We start from the raw sequence: 21,287 nt of genomic DNA, 5'->3' as shown, positions 1-21,287 counted from the left end.
ATATCTAACTCTAACAGAAATACATATTACCCTTAAAAGATTTGAATCTTCCCACACTTAGTTAGCCGTGATGTTGAAATTGTGATTAACTTCGTCTTCAACTTCCATTGGATTATCTATGTAATGTTTAACTCTGTGACCATTAACCTTAAATTCAATCCCATTTGAATTTATTAACTCTATTGTTCCATATGGGAAAACTCTTTTGACTATGAATGGTCCAGACCATCTTGATTTCAATTTTTCAGGAAATAGCTTGAATCGTTGATTGACATTTTGTGGCATTTCATCACGCTGACTTATTTTTCCGGCCCGTTGACAAGCATCACAGGATTTACAGAGAAGGTGTGCGTCTTTGAAAATTGTAGGCCAATAAAATCCAGCATCGTAGACTTTTCTTGCTGTAAGTTGAGGTCCATAATGCCCTCCTGTTGGTCCTGTGTGACAATGGTTTAAGATTTGACTAGCTTCATCTTCGAATACACATCGGCATATTATTCCATCGGGAAAACTTTTAAACAAATGTGGATCTTCCCAAAAATAGTGTTTTATATCACTAAAGAATTTCTTTCGTTTTTGGTACGATAACCCTTTTTCAAGGAATCCACATACTAAGTAGTTTGCATAGTCTACAAACCATTGAATTTCATTATAATCGATCTTCAAAAGATATTCATCAGGAAAGTTATCTTGTATAGTCGATTCATTTAGAACTTCTAATTCAGGATTTTCAAGACGAGAAAGATGATCAGCGGCGAGATTTTCTGCTCCCTTTTTATCTCGGATTTCAATATCAAACTCTTGTAAGAGTAAGATCCAATTGATTAATCGTGGTTTGGCATCTTGTTTTGAAAATAGGTATCTAAGAGCAGAATGGCCGGTATAGACCACCGTTTTTGCTAGAACGAAATATGAACGAAATTTGTCAAAAGCAAAGACAATAGCAAGGAGTTCTTTTTTAGTAGTTATGTAATTCATTTGTGCTCCTTGTAACGTCTTACTAGTGTAATAAATAGGTTGAAATCATTTTTCAATCCTTTGTCCTAAAACGGCTCCCATTGCAAAATCACTTGCATCGCACATAAGTTCAAATGGTAAATTCCAATTTGGAGTTATCATGATCGGCGCATTAGTGAGTTTTTCTTTAAGAATATTAATAGATTTGATGCATTCATCTGAAAAGATGAATGGAGCATCCTTTTCTAGGAGTTTATTCATAGGAGTGGCAATTTTAGAAAAATCTTTTATGAAACGTCGGTAAAAGCCGGCATGCCCTAGAAAACTCCTAACTCCTCTAACATTGGTGGGATGTGGAAGTTTAGCAATTACATCTACTTTAGTTCTATCCACTTCAATTCCTTCCTTTGAAATTTTATGACCAAGAACGATGCCTTCTTTAACCATGAAATGACATTTCTCCCAATTAAGAACTAGATTTGATTGCTCGTATCTAATAAGCATTCGTTCAAGATTAACTAGACATGTTTTGAAAGTATCACCGAAGACTGAAAATTCATCCATGAAAACTTCCATGCATTCTTCTATCATGTCGTGAAAAATCGCCATCATGCACCTTTGAAAGGTTGCAGGGGCGTTGCAAAGTCCAAATGGCATGTGTTTGTAAGCAAAAGTACCATAAGGGCACGTGAATGTAGTTTTCTCTTGGTCCTCGGGTGCGATTGGAATTTGAAAGTATCCGGAAAAACCGTCAAGAAAACAATAGTAACTGTTTTCGGCTAATCTTTCCAACATTTGATCAATGAAAGGTAAGGAAAAGTGATCTTTTCTGGTGGCGACATTTAATTTTCTATAATCAATATAGACACGCCATCCTGTTACAGTCCTAGTAGGAATAAGCTCATTTTTTTCATTTGTGATGACAGTCATGCCACCCTTCTTAGGTACACATTGAATTGGGCTTACCCATGGACTATTAGAGATTGGATAAATTAATCTTGCATCTAGCAGTTTAATAATTTCTTTCTTAACAACATCTTGCATATTAGGATTTAGTCTTCGTTAGCGTTGCACATAGGTTTTATGACCTTCTTCCATAAGGATTTTATGTGTGCAATACGAAGGACTTATACCTTTAATGTCATGAATCTTCCATGCAATAGCTGGTTTATGAGCTTTTAGCACAGAAATGAGTTGAGATTTTTCATTTTTCGTAAGAGAAGACGATATTATTACAGGTAATTCAGATTCACCATGTAAATAAGCGTATTCCAAATGGGTTAAAAGTGGCTTTAGTTCTAATATTGGTGGTTCTTCTATCGATGATTTGTATCGATATCTGTCTTCCTCTTTTAACATTTGAAGTTCTTCTGTTGTTGGTTCGTATTCATTAGCCATGAGTGCGGCTAACATTTCAGCTTTATCAATTGGTTCAGTTCCTTCTCCTAAAGAACATTCTCATGTTCCTTGTAATTCTGGAAATTCTTTTAACAATTCTGCATGTGAATCTATAGTTTGAATATAATAATATGTATCATCTGCAGATTGTGGTTGTTGCATGGCTCTATCAACATAAAAGGTAACACTCTCGTCCTCTATACTTAGGGTCAATTTCTTACCAAACACATCTATTATTGCTTTAGCCGTGTTTAAGAATGGTCTTCCTAATATGAGAGGAACTCGAGAATCTTCTTCCATGTCCAGAATAACAAAATCTACTGGGAATACTAAAGTACCAACTTTAACTAGCATGTTCTCCATTATCCCTCTAGGATATTTTACTGATCGATCGGCTAGTTGTATGCTTATTCGTGTTGGTTTCAATTCTCCGAGGTCTAGTTTAGTGTATAATGAATATGGCATTAAATTTATACTAGCACCTAAGTCTGCCAATGTTTCTATTGAACTAAGACTATCCAGAAAACATGGAATTGTGAAACTTCCTGGATCTGAGAGTTTTTCTGATCGCTTATTCAATAGCACTGCAGAACAATTAGCATTCATTATAATAGCCGAGAGTTCTTCCATTTTCTTTCTATTTGTGATTAGATCTTTCAAGAATTTGGCATACCTAGGCATTCCTGAAATTACATCAATGAAAGAAAGATTGACATTTATTTGTTTAAACTTATCCAGGAATTTGGATTGCTCGGCTTCAAGTCTTTCTTTTCTCATTTTACTTGGGTAAGGAAGTGGTGGTTGGTATGGTTTAACATAAGGTTTAGCCTTAACTGTGTTATCTTCATTAACCTTTTCAACCACCGGTTCTGTTTCCTTCTCTTGCTCAGGCTGTGGTGACTGTGGAGTAGGAATAGAGTCATCAGAAATTACAGGTATTTCAGGTGGTTTAAGTGTAATACCACTTCTTGTGGTAATGGCTTTAGCTGTTTCATTCCGGGGGTTAGCATTTGTATCGCTGGATAGACTCCCCGATTTTCTTTTACCTATCAACCTTGCTAGGTTACTTACTTCTTGTTTCAGATTTTGAATAGAAGCTTGTCGATTTCAAAATGCTTGAGCATTTTGCTCATTGGTTTGTTTCTGAGATGTGAAAAATTGAGTTTGAGATTCAACTAGCTTTGACATCATGTCTTCTAGATTTGGCTTTTTATCATTGGTTTGTGGTGGTTTATTTTGAAAAATAGGTCTTTGCTGGTTGTAAGTATTGTTGGATACTTGTTGATTGTTAAGACCTTGTTGATTGTTGTATGGAACATTTCAGTTATAATTCTGATTGTAGTTTGGTCTTGGCGGTTGATAATTACCTTGATAATTATTTCCAGGCCTTTGATTCATGTATGAAACATTCTCTCTTTGTTTCATTGTTTGTTCAATACCGAGACAATCTTTTATCAAATGTGGTCCTCCACACTGTTCACAACTAATTCGTATTGCGTGAATATCTTTAGTCATCTTTTCCATTCGTCTCTCGAAAGCATCTATCTTTGCAAAAATGGAATCAAAGTCATGGCTAGAATCAGCTCTAGCAGCTTTAGATGATCTAACGATATCTTTTTCTTGATGCCACTCATGTGAGTGGAAAGCAGTGTTATCAATAATTTTGTAAGCTTCAGTTGCGGTTTTCTTCATAATGGAACCACCAGCTGCTTTGTCGATGTCTTTTTGTGTAGTAATATCGCATCCTTGGTAGAATATTTGTACTATTTGATAAGTATCTAAACCATGTTGAGGACATCCTCTCAACAACTTTCCAAATCTTGTCCACGCCTCATATAGAGTTTCATTTGGCTTTTGTGTGAACGTAACTATTTCTCCTTGAAGTCTCACGGCTTTAGATGCCGGAAAGAATTATTTAAGAAATTTTTCAACTAAGACATCCCATGTTTCAATCGCCCCTTCAGGTAACGATTCTAACTAATCTTTGGCTTCTCCCTTTAAAGTCCAGGGAAATAACATGAGATAGATCTGTTCATCCTCAACTTCTCTGATTTTAAATAGAGTACAGATCCTATTCAAGGTACGAAGATGTTCATTTAGATCTTTCTTCGGCGCACCACTAAATTGGCATTGATTAGTTACCATGTGTAGGATTTGTCCTTTGATTTCATAATCTGGTGCATTAATGTCTGGTTGAGTAATTGCGTGACCTTGGCCAGACTCATTCGGTCTTCCATACTTAGAGGTTCCAGATTTTCCATGATTGAATTTGTTGAATCTGAATCACTAGAGGATTCTGACTTAATGGTTTCTTCCTCGACAATCTCTGGATGAGTAATTTGTGGTTCAAGAGGAATGATTAGTGGTTCAGGATCTCTGAATTGTCCCTGAATATCCTCCGGATTCTCAATTGTGAGGTCGGGTTCAAAAAATGGATTATCGAAAATTTGAATTGGAGTACTTGGTCGACTAGATGACGATTCTAAAGAAAAATCAACGGCGACAATATTGGGTAGATGTCTTGATCGAGTTACAGGTGGTGAACGTATGAAAGGTGGTGAACATTTTGCTCGGTGCATTCACTGAATGTCCTATTAGTTATAAAAGATAAAAATTATATAAGCTATCAAATTAATAGACTTTTCTGATTTTGCCCACGTTTCGAATAGCCAATAGATGCAGCAGGTAGCCAGGACTCTTTAAATCGGAAGCCCACAACTCGCCACTAACAAATCCAACTATTACTACGAACCAGAAAATTTTGGATGTCTATCAATTTAACCGCTTAAAATAATTTTTCGTCGAAATTTAAAGAAGATAAAATCTATGTCCTAAAAACTAGAGCATCGAAATGAAAAAGAAAGGCGCGTCAAAAAATAAGAGGTCAAAAAATAAACGTCGAAAAAATAAAAGTCAAAAAATAATAATAATAAAATGCAGCGTCGAAACTTAAAAGCCTAAAAACTAAGAATTAAAACTTACGTCTAAAGGTATTAAAGCTTAAAGGAATTCTATATCCAAAACGGCAATAACTTAATTAGGCACTAAAACCTATTGAATACTAAAGCGATAAGCGACGTCGTAGAATTCTAAAGCGTCTAAATCTTAATCTAAAGAAAAAGTACTTAAGGGATTTTACGGCAAACCTTAAGAATCTAGAAGTATAAAATACTACGGCAAAAACTAAGTTTAAAACTAATTACGAACAATAAATATATAAATTAAAAATTAAATGTTTAAAAAGATACAAAAATTAAAAATAAAACTTAAAGTTATAAAAATACAATTTTATAAAAATATTTTTTTTATATTATTATTTTATAAAAGGATTTATTTATATATTAATAAAACTAATAAAAACTTAAAATACAAATTTAATTAAACAAACTAATTAAAACTAATTAATAATAATAATAATTAAATCTAACCCTAAATGATTTAAATTATAATAATAATTAACCTAATTCCGTAATAAATGCTAGGTTTCAGCTGTCAGACAGCCTCATGCGATCGCATGAGGTTTACGTGTCTGGGCCATGCGATCGCATGGCTTCGGATACCAGGTCAGGTCTTGGGCTGCTACAGTACCAGGCCCGAATACTTATATATTTATATTTTTTTTCTGATTTTAATTTTATAGAAAATATTTATAGAATATTTATATAAAATATAATAAACTTATATTTTAAAATCTTAAAAATAAAAGTACTTTTTAATTTTATATATAAAGTCTTAAAAATATATTTTTTCTTTTATTATATATATATTTTTTTATATATAACACTTGTTATAAATACAAAATATTTTTACGAAATACGAAATAATATATTTTTACAAAAAATATAGTTTACAAAAATATAGCGTTTTGCTTCAAAAATCCCCGGCAGCGGCGCCAAAAATACTTGATGTTATGCGAGGTGTGTACAAAATAGTTATATTTTTGTTACGAAATACTATTAAATACGATACAATTTTACACAAGTTATTTATTTATTTATAGAGTGGATATACCTAAACCTTGCTACAGCACTATAGACAGTGTACCTAATCGTAAAGTAGTGTAGTTTTTAGTAAGTTCGGTTCGTTCCAAAGGGAGGTAGCCAAGTTTAACGCTATATTTTTAAACTATATAAAAAGGGGAGTTTTTACCGTTTAGTGACCGATTTGTCGATTTTATGTCATAAGTCACAATTAAAACCTAATGTAAATTATTAAAAATAAATATAACTTAATTTAAAGCGTAAAGTAAATGACGATAAATAAAAGTGCGATAATTAAAAGTACGATAATTAAAAGTGCAATAAATAAAATGACAGTAAATAAAAGTGCCATGAGATATAAAATAAAGGAATTATGCTTATTTAAACTTCCGTAATCATGATATTCGACGTGTTGATTTTAGTTTATTACCATGGGTTAATTGTCCTTTGTCCTGGATTATTCTATATGTCCATCTGGTTTTTGTCCATAGCAGTCCATCAGTCATAAATATAAAGTGCGAGTGTCCTCGTCAAATTATCCTTATACCCGAAGTCAAATATTCCAACTAATTGGGGACTTAAACTGTAATAAGGTTTTAATACATTATTAATGATTACATCAGGTTATCGACTGTGTGCAATTCAAGGTTTTAATACTTTATTAACAATTACACCAAGTGTCCTTGTATGTAATCCACCCTGTTTTAATGAGTCCATTGACTATTAATCCATTCCCGTGTCTGGTTAAATGAACGATTATTAGTACTTATAAATATCCCACCCATCGTGTTCGATCGTGTGTATATGGTTATTTATAGATACGTCAAATTGTAAATCTCTATATTAAATTAACGAACTATCATTCAGTTAAACAAATATAAAGCCCATTAATAGCCCATAGTCTAATTTCCACAAGTGTCGGTCTTTTGTCCAAACCCCAATTATGGTACAAAGCCCAATAACCCCGTCTTTAATATTTAGCCCAACATCACGATTACTTCGGTTAAATAAGCATAATAATAACTTAGCTACGAGACATTAATTTAAAAAGGTTAAACATAACTTATAATGAGTATTAATCGCATAGTGTTACACGGACAGAATTTTGACTTACAAACTTAAAACATTCGCCACTATAACCTTATTATTATTAACTTAATATTAAAATTATAATTATAAAATAAATATATATATATATAATGAGAGAGTGATGATAATTGATGGATATATGTGTACATAATTCGTTGAAAACTCGTCTAATTTATAGACCTGGCCACACTGTTACAGCCATGCGATCGCATGGAAATTGCTCTTCCAGGCCATGCGATCGCATGGCCAGCTGGATCAACTCATTTTTCAATTAAAACGTGGGCTGCTCGATTTTAATATATATAATATAATATATATAATTTTATATAATTATATATATATATATATATATATATATATATATATATATATATATATATATATTATATATTATATTCATGTGCATCGTTGACTTGTAATTTTAGGTCCGTTGCGTCGCGCGTTGATAGTTGGTTCATGTCCCAGTTCTGGATTTTCGAACGTCCTTTCGTACGATTTAATATTTTGTACTTTGCGTTCCGCGGCTCGTACTTTTGTAACTTTTAGACGTTTCTTATCAATAAATTGAACCACTTAGATTGTACTTTATACTTTTTAGCGTTTTGGTCATTTGCGTCTTCAATTCGTCGAATCTGTCTTTTGTCTTCACCTTTTAATATTTAAACGAATATCACTTGTAAATAGAACAATTGCAACTAAAAGCTTGTCTTTCTTGAAGGATAATGCTATGAAATATATGTTCGTTTTTAGCATTATCAGATTGATTTCCAGAGTTCAAGGAATTTGGAGAAAATCTTTGTAATAAGATTTGATTCTTCAGTAATTAAAGAAATTAGGATCCTCTTCGGTTAAATGCGATGATCTGTCTCGATTGCTCTGTCTGATACCTCACTATAAAACCATCCTCTTCGTTTCCTTATTTCCACAGCTCATACCTTCTATTCTTTCTCCCTCAGCTCATACTTTAAAGCATTCGTCAATATGCTCCATCCCGTTCTGATTCTTGATATACTCCTAACTTTCATATCCGTCATTCTTCTTTTTCATCTACCACCGGAGGAATTTATTTACTTTTACTATTACCTTGGGGTTATAGTATTTTTAATTCTCCCGTGCCTTTACGTTGCAATACGTATTGATATGCACGGTTTGTAATTTATGTGTTATTGTCGGGCTTTATATTTTCTTTTATGTTTAAGAGTTCCATGTTTTGTCTCCTCTTCCCGACTTCAAGTCAAGCGAATAATGGTCCAGAATTCGTAGGTATGAAGCTTCGAATGAACAATACTAATGTTCTAAGAAAGAAATGGTAATAGCACGATCTGACTTGTTAAATTACCAGAAAATCACGGAAAAGACCGAATCATCAAGAAAAATATTTTCTTGATAATTTTAGAGGTTAAATAGAATGAAAAAGTTATGTAACATGGCACATGATGACGGTATGTCTGTGAATCATTATGTTCCATTAGAAACTCAGCATGACTTACTGTAATATAATCACGTTGATCAAGTGTCATTATATTATACTAACTCATGCTTCAGTTCCCATCACTACTTCAAAACATTCATATTTTAAATTCAAATCTTTCAGAATTTTAGAAACTAAAACAGTTTCCTTTCTGATGTAACACTGATATCGTGAAGAGATGAATGATTTCAGATAAGAATAGTTATGAAAATATCTTCAGTAATATCGAGGATATTTATAATGATAGATACGATGATATCCTAGAATATCTAAGATCAGAGGATGATGGAGAATATTGTCCACAAGGGTTTAGAGTCAGGAGCAAGGTATTCGTTAATGACTTCAGCAGACACTGAATCATTTGGATTCTTTGAAGGAAGGTTTAGTCTTTGTGATTTATCCACAGCCTCCTTCATGGTTTGCTCAATCCGTTTTCCAATTTCAAACCTTTTTTTTTTCTGTGCTTTGCCAACACTTTATTCTTTATCATCAAACTTTTAGCTGTTAAAGTCGTTTACAGTTTTTGCCTCTTCATCAGCATTTTTTCAAAATTTTGAGAACTAATTCGTAGGCTGGGCGCTTTTCAGAATTTCATAATGGAAGATCATAATTCTAAGAGATAATTGTTATATGTATGCATATAACTGTTGATGTAGAAATGCTGCGAAATTCGAAATACTGATTGCTAATTCCCTGTAGTTGATATGGCAATTATTGATACAAGATGTGGATGAGTACATGATAGAGTTTCAATGAGTATAATGATTTTTTTGGAAGGTCAAACATCAATGAGGTTGTTGGTAAGTTTACTGCTAATGTGGCGAGATATAAAAAGTTCCCCTGTAACAATGATGAAGGGGTAATCGTTATAATAAGGCTTATTCGAATGAAAAATTGAAGTTGATTTGCTGGAGCTGTGACAAAACTGTCTACTTGAAAAGGGATTGAAAAGTTATTTTTGATAATAAATGCCAAATGATCTGACATGGATACGTTTTAAACTTCTACTTGGGTTCTGAGAGTTTTCCAGGTGCATGACTGTATGCATAAGTTCTTCTTTTCATAGATAACGTATGGTTAGATCATCTTCTCGATTGTTTCTTAATTGAGGTGTTTTCAAGAATCATGAAGGGTTTGAATGCAGATTGTAATCGTCAATATACATATGATGTTCTAGCACAGTTTTGAAGTCAAATTATAGCTTTGAAAGCTGTAGGGATCTAAGAGTGATGATATCGGTTATATCTCGACTTGGATTCTGATATGTTAAAATCAGAATATGTAGTTGAATTTAAATGAGTATGGTTGTTTTGATTTCTATGAAAGAATGTATATCGTTGTGAAAGTAATGAGTATAGTTGTTGATTTGTTGAATCAGAATCGAAGAATGTAACATATTAATTATGAATTTATATATCTCTCGGGTATTAACTACCGTTAAAAGTTTCACAAGTAATATTTTGTGCCGAAAAATTTTATTACAGTCTTTATGAAAATATATGTATATTTTCTTCAGATATAATACAGATTTAATAAGTTAATATTAAATTAAACTCATTTGATTTTTGGCTGGAACTAGAAATGAGTAATCTCTAAATCTTGAGAAATTTCACAATCTTCGTGGATTATTTCTTCAACGTAAATGAAATTATGAAACAATACTTCATTATTCATTTTTATTGATATTTACTCGGTGAATGATGTTGGTGTTTGTGGAATTCCTGTGAACTTTGCAAGGCACGAATAATGATTTCTAGAAAGTTTCGAGTATATCGAAAGTGTAAAATCAAACATGTAATTGAATAATACACTTAATTTATTATGAAAAGGAATTCATCGAGTTGAAACAGAAATCGTAGTTAACGATGGTTAAGTTGTTAAGGAAGGATGTACATCATAGCATATTAGTAATATGAATTTAACCGAGTAGTATCTACCCCTTTTTAATTCATACATAATAGCTTAGTACGAAAAGATATATTATGATTTCAAAATTTATATATATAAGATATACATATAAATTCTTCAGTGAAAATGGGTTAATACTTCATAACTCGTTATTTCAATATACCCATCGATGATTGTGATGTCGATATCGTCGATGATTATGGAGCTGGTGTAGCTTGTGGTGCTACAGGTGTTGATGGTGTTGGTGATACTGATGGTGATGCTGGTGCTAATGATGCTCTAGGTACTGCTGGTGCTGCTTGTACAACAAGTCTATTTTGTAACGCACGCACCATTCCTGTCAGGGTTTCATTTCTTCCTTGTATCATCTCTATCCATTCACTCATCTTGGTTTACGGTTATGATTAGAATAAATAATCTCTAAAACTTTAGAGATTATGTAATCACCGTAGAATATTTCTCCGATGAAGTTATGAATCAATACTTCATAGTTTGTTGTTGTTGGTATTCCTTGGTATCTATGGTGCGTATGATGTGGATGCTCGTAGGACATTTTGTGATGTTGAAGCATGGGATGTGGAGGTTGTTGGTGGTGGTAATGGTACTGTTGGTGTTGATGATGGTGGTACTGTTGATGCCGGTGGTGCTGCTAGTGCTTGTAACCTTTGCACCATATTCTCCAAGGCCACTACCCGAGCGCGAAGTTCGTTAACTTCTTCTATTACACCAGGTTGATTATCGGTTCAGGCGAGTGGATGAATAAGATATAAAATTCGAGATAGTATATAGTCATGACGAGATACTCTGGAAATGAGAGAGAAAATGGTATTACGAATAGGTTCGCCGGTAAGTGCTTCAGGTTCTTCGCCAAGAGGGAAATGTGGTGGATGGAAGGGATCATCTTCTTCTTGTCTCCAGTGATTAAGTTGACTATGAACCCATCCCCAATCCATCCAGAATAGATGATGGTTGATTGGTTGATCCATTCTGGTTACACTGCTTTCGGAGCTCGTGTGGAAATCCATATCGGAATCTAGGGAATTTGAACTGGATACGGCATCCATCTTGTATAATCAGAGAAATGATTTTTAATATGAAATAGATTATAGGATTTAAATTGGTACTCTTCAATACATAATTTGCATATGTATATATAATACCGAAATCCCATAGTTTACGGAGAAATCTTTGAAAAATGCTAGGTAAAATTTAAAGTAACAGATATGCTAAGATATGAATTTGTCTGTACACTATATATGCAATAAATGCAGAAAAACGTGTCTAGACTTAAGAATGATAAGCATGTAATTTTCGACAAGAAATAATAAGCAAAACTTTTTGACATGCAGCTAAGGTCGAAGTCCAGACTTACTAATGCATCTTAATAACTATCAGTTAGACACACTAATGCAAAACCTGGTTCGCTAAGACCACCGCTCTGATACCATATGAGACGACCCGTCCTAATCCATAAGGAAGAATACAATAACATATGATTACATTGCGAGGTATTTGACCTCTATATGATACATTTTATAAACATTGCATTCATTTTAAAAGACAAACTTTCATTTCATCAAAAGTTGATAGGCATGCATACCATTTCATAATATCCAACTATAAATGACCTAATCTGTCATTTGCTTAATTATAATCTTTAATGAACTTAACGACTTGAATGCAACATCTTTGAAATATGCCATGAATGACTCCAAGTAATATCTTTAAAATGAGCAAATGCACAGCGGAAGATTTCTTTCAATCCTGAGAATAAACATGCTTTAAAGTGTCAACCAAAAGGTTGGTGAGTTCATTAGTTTATCATCAATATTCATTTCCATCATTTTTAATAGACCACAAGATTTCATATTTCCATTTCTCATAAACATCATGCATGCATATAGCCATATGCATAAAAATTATTTATATGGATTGAACACCTGGTAACCGACATTAACAATAATGCATAGAATATCCCCACAGACATCGACTTCTATATAATAATAATCTCGAAGTACTAAAGCCATCCATAGACATGAATGGGGGTTATTAGGCCCAATAGATCTATCTTTAGGATTCGCGTCAATTAGGGGCCATTTCCCTAATTCTTAGGTTACCAGACTTGAAGGGCGATATTCGATTTCGATAATTCAACCATATAATGTATTTTCGATTACTTGTGTCTATTTCGTCAAATATTTATATAAGCGCATGTATTCTCAGTCCCAAAAATATATATTGCAAAAGCATTTAAAAAGGGAGCAAATGAAACTCACGATACTGTATTTCGTAGTAAAAATACATATGACGGCATTGAACAAGTGCAAGGTTGGCCTCGGATTCACGAACCTATATTAAGTATATATTTTTATATGTCGGTCAATATCTGTCTAACAATTTAGGTTAGGTCATAGTGTATCACAATCCTAATGCTCGAGATTATCATGCAAAAGTCAACAAAGGTCATATAATCCAAAAATGATGTTTAGAATCTATACAAATTTAAATATAGTCATTTCATATATTTAGGTATATTTATCAGATTTTATTATAGTAAATAATACAAGTTATTTATTAATAAAAATTTATATTAAAATTTATATATGATAAAAATATACTTATATATATTTTAAGTAATAAAATTTATAAAGTTCACTTAATATCATAAAAATATAGTGATATGTATTATTAATATAATTATATTATGTGTGATAAAAATATCTTTGTATCACATTTTTAAATAATATTGATAATGATAATAATAAATAAAAGTTGTATTATTTTGAAATAGTACTAATAATTATTTTATTAATAATAATAATAATAATAACATTATTTATGTTTACTAATGATAATAATAATTGTATTAATAAATAATATTATTATAATCATGTTAATGATAATAACAGTGATAATAGTATTGTTGTTATTAATAATACTACTAATAAAATGATAATTTTTATGAAAATGTTAGCTTTAAGATTTATAATGATAATCTTAATAATAACGATACTATTTAATATTATCGATAATAATAATAATTTTAATAATAATACTAAAATGATAATAATAATAATATTTTATAATAACAATGATATTTCTATTAAAAATGATAATTTTATTAAAAAATGATAGTTTTAATATAAATGATATTTTTAATAATAATAATGATAAAAATAATAAAATCGATATTTTCTCTTAGATCAATATTTAACAATATTTTAATTTCATCATGATACTCATACTCATTATTCCCTAATCGATTTGTTTAATAAATTTTAGTTCTCTTTTATATCGCATTCATAATAATGATAATAATATTAATCATAATAATTAGATGATGCTAATATTAGTTTTTATGATAATGATACTAATTATAATAATACTAATGATAATACTAATAATTATTATAATGATAATAATAATAATAATAATAATAATAATAATAATAATATAATAATAATATAATAATAATAATAATAATAATAATAATAATAATAATAATAATAATAATAATAATATCAATAATAACCTTAGTGATAATAATGATAGTAGTAATAATAATAATAATAATTTTATTTATAATGCTTATATTGATAACCATAATAATAATAATAATAATAATAATAATAATAATAATAATAATAATAATAATAATAATAATAATAATAATAATAATAATAATTCGATAATAATAATGACGATAACAATAACGACGATAGTAATAATAATAATAATATTTAGAATTAATAATAATTCAGTTGACCATAACTTTTAATTCGTTCATCAAAATCACGCGATTCCTAAATGAAAAGTTATTAATTTTTCGTCAGCTTTCCAACGACATGCATATCATATACCTTATCTCAGTAGCATGTGTATCAAATTCGTGATTTATCATAAACTATTTAACGATGAAATTAAGCATACTGACATGCATAATCATATATACTCGAGCACTAGTCAGGGATACACTATTAATATATAAAAGATAAGATATTAATGCTCACGTTTCAATATTGTGATTCAATATTGCAGGAAAGTACGTAGACGCGACGGAGATGATAAACACTAGATTGACCTCATGAGCATACCCCCGAACATTACCCATAACCTCCATAGCTATAACCCATAATTTCCTTAATCCTATCCCTCTCGAAAAACCCGTCTTGAAATAACTCGCTCATAACCTCGTCGTAGTATTTTATGTATAATACTATTATTAATACACATACTACTAATAATAATATTAAGTTTAATAATAATATTAATCTTAATAATAATAATAATAATTTAAATAAAATAAATATTACACGAAGCATATGGGAGATAAAGTGAAATGAATTGTGAATCAGAAATGCGAATTCGATCGAGCTTTAAAGGATGTGGGCTGAAACTGAACCCTATGCGATCGCATGGGTTTCATTCCCATTTTCCATGCGATCACATGGCCAGCTGGTACGCACAAACTTCGTTTTGTTTTCATTCTGCCGACGGTTTTTATTATATAATAATATATATATTTAATTTATATAATTAATTATATATTATATTATATTTATATGCATAGTTGACATGTAAAATTAGTTTCAATTACGTGTACGTTCACGCTCGACTTATGTCCCAGTTCTGGTTTCTCGAACACATTTTCGTACGCTTAGAAAACTTGTACTTTAAATTCCGCTATGTGTACCTTTAACGATATTTAAACTTAATTCACTAATAACTATATCACTCGAAGTGTAACTTAATCATTTAAGTGTTTTGGTCATTTGCTTCTTTAAATCATCGTCTCGTTACTTACTAATATATATAAAAATATTATTTTAAATCAAAATGTTTTATGACTAAGTTAATATTATATTTTATCACTTGTAAAATATATATATATTTTCATTATTATATTTTATCACTTTATAAAATACATATTTTCATTTAGAAATATAAATTTATATATATTAGAGATATTTATTTAATAATATATTATTTAGTTTTTCAACTAATTATATTTCAAAGTTTATTATCTAATTTAAAATCGTTTTCCTAATATAACATAAATTGGTATGAATCATTTATGTACTAGCGTTTACTCTAACTCGTCAAATATTCTTATTACTAATCGAATACTAATATTCTCTATAAATTAATTCAAAATATATATAAACACGTTTTTAATTACACGTTACAAGTTATTTATTTATATTAAATCACGAACCGTTATCATTTGTAATTTGTCAAAAGGTTTCTAGAAAGATTCTAAATTTTTAAGATAATGTTAAAACCTTTTATCTTTATTAAAATGGCTCGGTAACAATTTTTCGAAAGTGGTTATATTTATAAAGTTATATTCATTTTTAAAGAAGACGTGACACTCTAATAGTTCTATATAATTCCTAAGATTTATAACAATAAAAGATAATGATAATAACTTTAAAATTCTACTTCTTAACATGTTGTAAAATGTACTAATCTTTCGAAATATATCATAGTACGTTTTATATCGTTGTATCAATAATTATATGTATTTTTAATTTAATATATATAGCATAAAACTTTAATTAGGTTTTATATACATATTCAAATTACATTATAAAACGTTTTAGTAATAGAATTCTTTTAGACTAAAAACGTTTTCGTACGTTTAAAATAGATCAATTGGATATTATGAAATTTCAATTCCCCACTAACTTTTGTCCAACTTTCGTTATTTGACACTTTGTTCTCAATGGTAGATTACTTTACCAATTATTCCGAATACTGTTAAAAAGAACAGATTTCTTAAATCATAGTGGACCTTACTACAGAGATCCGTAATCATATCACACTGTATCTAATAATTCAATCATTTGATATTATCTTTTAATTTCCGTCGATAAACATATATTGAAACTAATACATTTACGTAAAGTATTATTCATCAAATACTTTGTTAACGTTCTTAAGTCATATAATAATTTCATAACTTATTTTCATATCAACCAAACCGTAAAATGTTTTATTAATATTTCTCAATTTAATAATCACACATATGTATATATTCATACATATTTATTTACACATAATTGTTGGTGAATCGTCGAGAGCAGTCGAAGGGTAAATGAATACATGAACACAGTTCAAAGTTTTTGAGATTTCAACATTATAGACTTTGCTTATCGTGTCGAAAACATTAAACCATTTAAAAATAAAGTTTAAATTTGGTCAAAAAATTTCGGTTCGTCACAGTACCTACTCGTTAAAGAAATTTCATCCCGAAATTTGATTGGGATGGTCATGGCTGATAATTAGTATGTTTTCATGACTCATATGAGTTATAAATTAGAGTTTTATTGTCATTGAGTAATATGGATAAAACAACTCGATTATGTGAAGAGTACAAGTGAAGTTATCGCAAAAGAGTGAAATGAGTAAATGTAGATTCGTCATATCTTTTGACATAGATTCGTCTAACTAAACAGTTTTCTTTATGATGTAACACAGGTAGCGCGAAAAGATAATTGATTTCAGATAAAAAGAGTTATGAAAATATCTTCAGAAATATCCAAGATATTTATAATGAAAGATATGATGATATCTTATAATATCTAAGATCAGAGGATGATGAAGAATATTGTCCGCAAGGGTTTAGAGTCAGGAGCAAGGTATTCGTTAATGATTTCAGCAGACATTGATTCATTTGGATTCTTTGAAGGCAGGTTTAGTCTTTGTGATTTGTCCATAGCCTCCTTCATAGTTTGCCCAATCCGTTTTCCAGTTCCAAACCTTCTCTTTTTCTGAGCTTTTCCAACACCTTATTCTTTATCATCAAACTCTCGACTGTTAAGGTCGTTTACAGTTTTTTTTTTGCTGCTTCATCAGCATTTTTCCAAAATTCGGAGAACTAGTTCGCAGTTTAGGGTGTTTTTCAGAAACTTCACATTCGAAGTATGTAAGTTTAGGAGATGGAAGTTATATGTATATATATAACTGTTGATGTAGACATGCTGCGAGATTTCAAAATACTGATTGCTGATTTTAGATAATTGGTATGACAATTCTCGTTACAAGGTGCGGATGAGTATATGATAGGGTTTCAATGAATATAATGATTTTTCTGAAAATCAAAGATTAATGAAGTTGTTGGTAAGTTTACTGCTAATGTGGTGGAATATAAATGGTTCCCCGGTAACGATGGCGAAAGGGCAACGTATATATCGAGGTTATAATAAGACTGTTTCGACTGAAAAGTCGAAGTTGACTTGTCAGAACTGTGATAAAACTGACTACTTTGGAAAGGAATCGCAAAGTTATTTTTGCTAATAAATTCCAAAGGATCTGACACAGATACGTGTTAAACTATGACTTTGGTTTCGAGAGTTTTTCAGGGGCATGACTGTGGGTAACATATGGTTAGATCATCATCTCGATTGTTCATTATTTGAAGTGTCTTCAGGAATTTTTGAAGGGTTTGGACACAGATTGTAATTGTTAATATACATATGATGTTCTAGAATTTTGAATGATACGAATATTTTTCTGGGTAGAGGTGATGTTCTAGCACAATTTTTGAAGTCAAAGTATAGCTTTGAAAGATGTAGAGATTTAAGAATAATATCTCTTGTTGAGTCTTGACTTGGATTTTCTGATCTGTTCAAAATCAGGATATGTAATTTATGAAAATGGTTGTCCTGATTTTATGAAAGAATGTACAGAGTATCATATTAATTGTGAATTTATATATTTCTCGGGCATTACTTACCCGTTAAAAGTTTCACAAGTATTATTTTGTAAAAGAGAATTTTATTACAGTCTTTATAAAAATATATGTATGTATATTTTCTTCAGATGTAATATAGACTTAATGAGTTAATATCATATTAAGCTCATTTGATTTTTCGGCTGAAACTAGAAATGAATAATCTCTAACATTATAGATTACATAATTTTCACAGAGTATATCACTAATGTGATCAATACTTCATTATTCATTTTTATTGATATTTATTCGGTGAATGATGTTGGTGTCCGTGGAATTCTTGTGAACTTCGCAAGGAACGAATAATGTTGTCTAGAGAGTTTCGAATACATCAAAGATGAAAATGTAAAATCAAACATGTAATTGATTAATACACTTGATTTATTATGAATTGGAATTCATTGAGTTTGGGACATAGATTCTAGTTAACAATAGTTAAGTCATTAACGAAGGATGTACATCATTGCATATTAGTAATATGAATTAACTGAGTAGTATCTACCCTTATTTAATTCATACATAATAGCTTAGTACGGAAGATATATTATGATTTCAAGATATATATATGTATATATATATATATATATATATATATATATATATATATATATATATATATATATATATATATAAGATATACATATAAATTCTTTAGTGGAAATGGGTTAATACTTCATAACTTGTTATTTCAACATACCCATTGATGATTGTAATGTCGATATCGCCGATGATTATGGAGCTGTGTAACATGTGGTGCTACAGGCGTTGTTGGTGTTGACGATGCTGAAGGTACTAACAATGTTGGTGATGCTAACGATACTGTTGATGCTGCTGGTAAAACAATTCTAGCTTGTAAATCGTGCACCATTTCGGTCAGGGTTTCATTTCCTCATTTCTATTCACTCACTCATCTGGTTTATAATTAGAACTAGAATAAATAATCTCTAAAACTTTTAGAAACTACATATTCTCTGCAGAATAATTCTTCGATGAAGTTATGAATCAATACTTCATCGTTTGTTGTTGTTGGTATTCCTTGGTATCTATAGGGCGTGTGACGTCGATGCTCGTGGGACAGATTCTGATGTTGGGGCTTACAATGCGGATGCTGTTGGTGGTACTGGTGTTGTTGACGGTGCTTGTAATCTTTGCACCATATTCTCCAAAGCCAATACTCGAGCGTGAAGCTCGTTGACTTCTTCTATTATTCCGGGATGATCGGTGGTTCGAATGAGCAGGTGAATAAGATCTAGAATTTGAGATAATATATAATCATGATGAGACACTCTGGAAATGAGAGAGAAAATGGTGTCTCGGACATGTTCGCCGGTAAGTGTTTCAGGTTCTTCTCCAAGAGTCCAATGTGGTGGATGGAAGAGATCACCTTCTTCTTACCTCCAATGATTAAGTAGGCTACGAACCCATCCCCAATTCATCCAGAATAGATGATGACTTATTGGTTGATCCATTCTGGTCACACTGCTTTCGGAGCTCGAGTGAAACTCCATATTGGAATCCGAGGGACTTGAACTAGTGGCGAGTTCCATTTCGTACGATTGAATAAAGGATTTTTCGATTTGAAATGATTTTCGGCTATCGGATGGTATTCTAATTACATAGAATATCTATATATATAGAACAAAAGATTTCGTAGATTACAGAGGAATTTACAGAATATGTCAGGCAAATTTTACAGTAACAGATACGCTAAGATATGAATTAGCAGATACGCTAAGATATGAATTGTGTCTATACACTATCCATGCAATCAATGCAGTAGGATGTATTTAGACTAAGAATGATAAGCATGAAATTTTCCGACAAAAATTGATAAGCAAAACTTTTTGACATGCAGCTAAGGTCGAAGTCCAGACTCACTAATGCATCTTAATATCTATCAGTTAGACACACTAATGTAAGACCTGGTTCGCTAAGACCACCGCTCTGATACCACATGAGACGACCCGTCCTAATCCATAAGGACGAATACAATAACATATGATTACATTGCGAGGTGTTTGACCTCTAAATGATACATTTTACAAACATTGCATTCATTTTTAAAAGACAAACTTTCATTACATCGAAAGTTAACAGGCATGCATACCATTTCATATTATATCAACTATCAATGACTTAATAATAATCTTGTTGAACTCAACGACTCGAATGCAACGTCTTTTGAAATATGCCATGAATGACTCCAAGTAATATCTTTAAAATGAGTAAATGCACAGCGAAAGATTTCCTTAATACATGAGAATAAACATGCTTTAAAGTGTCAACCAAAAGGTTGGTGAGTTCATTAATTTATCACAATCAATCATTTCCAATAATATAATAGATCACAAGATACTCATATTTTGAAAACAATCTGTGCAGGTCTGCTCACTGCTGTAAAAATTATTCATATGAAGAACACCGGATGGGAATACGAAAAATGCAAAACAATCTTACCAACGGTAGCTAATGCATCGTGCAATGCAAAAATTTCTCACCGATGGTAGCTAATACAACTAAGATGCAAAACAATCTCACCAACGGTAGCTAATGCATTGTGCAATGCAAAAATTTCTCACCGATGGTAGCTAATGCAATCTTTATAGAAATCGAACCATTTATCAAGATGCAAAACAATCTCACCAACGGTAGCTAATTCATCGTGCAATGCAAAAAGTTCTCACCGATGGTAGCTAATACAACCAAGATGCAAAACAATCTCACCAACGGTAGCTAATGCATCGTGCAA

This window comes from Rutidosis leptorrhynchoides, chromosome 8 (genome assembly GCF_046630445.1).
Source record: "Rutidosis leptorrhynchoides isolate AG116_Rl617_1_P2 chromosome 8, CSIRO_AGI_Rlap_v1, whole genome shotgun sequence".
Classification (NCBI taxonomy): Eukaryota; Viridiplantae; Streptophyta; class Magnoliopsida; order Asterales; family Asteraceae; genus Rutidosis; species Rutidosis leptorrhynchoides.
This window is presented reverse-complemented; position numbering follows the sequence as displayed.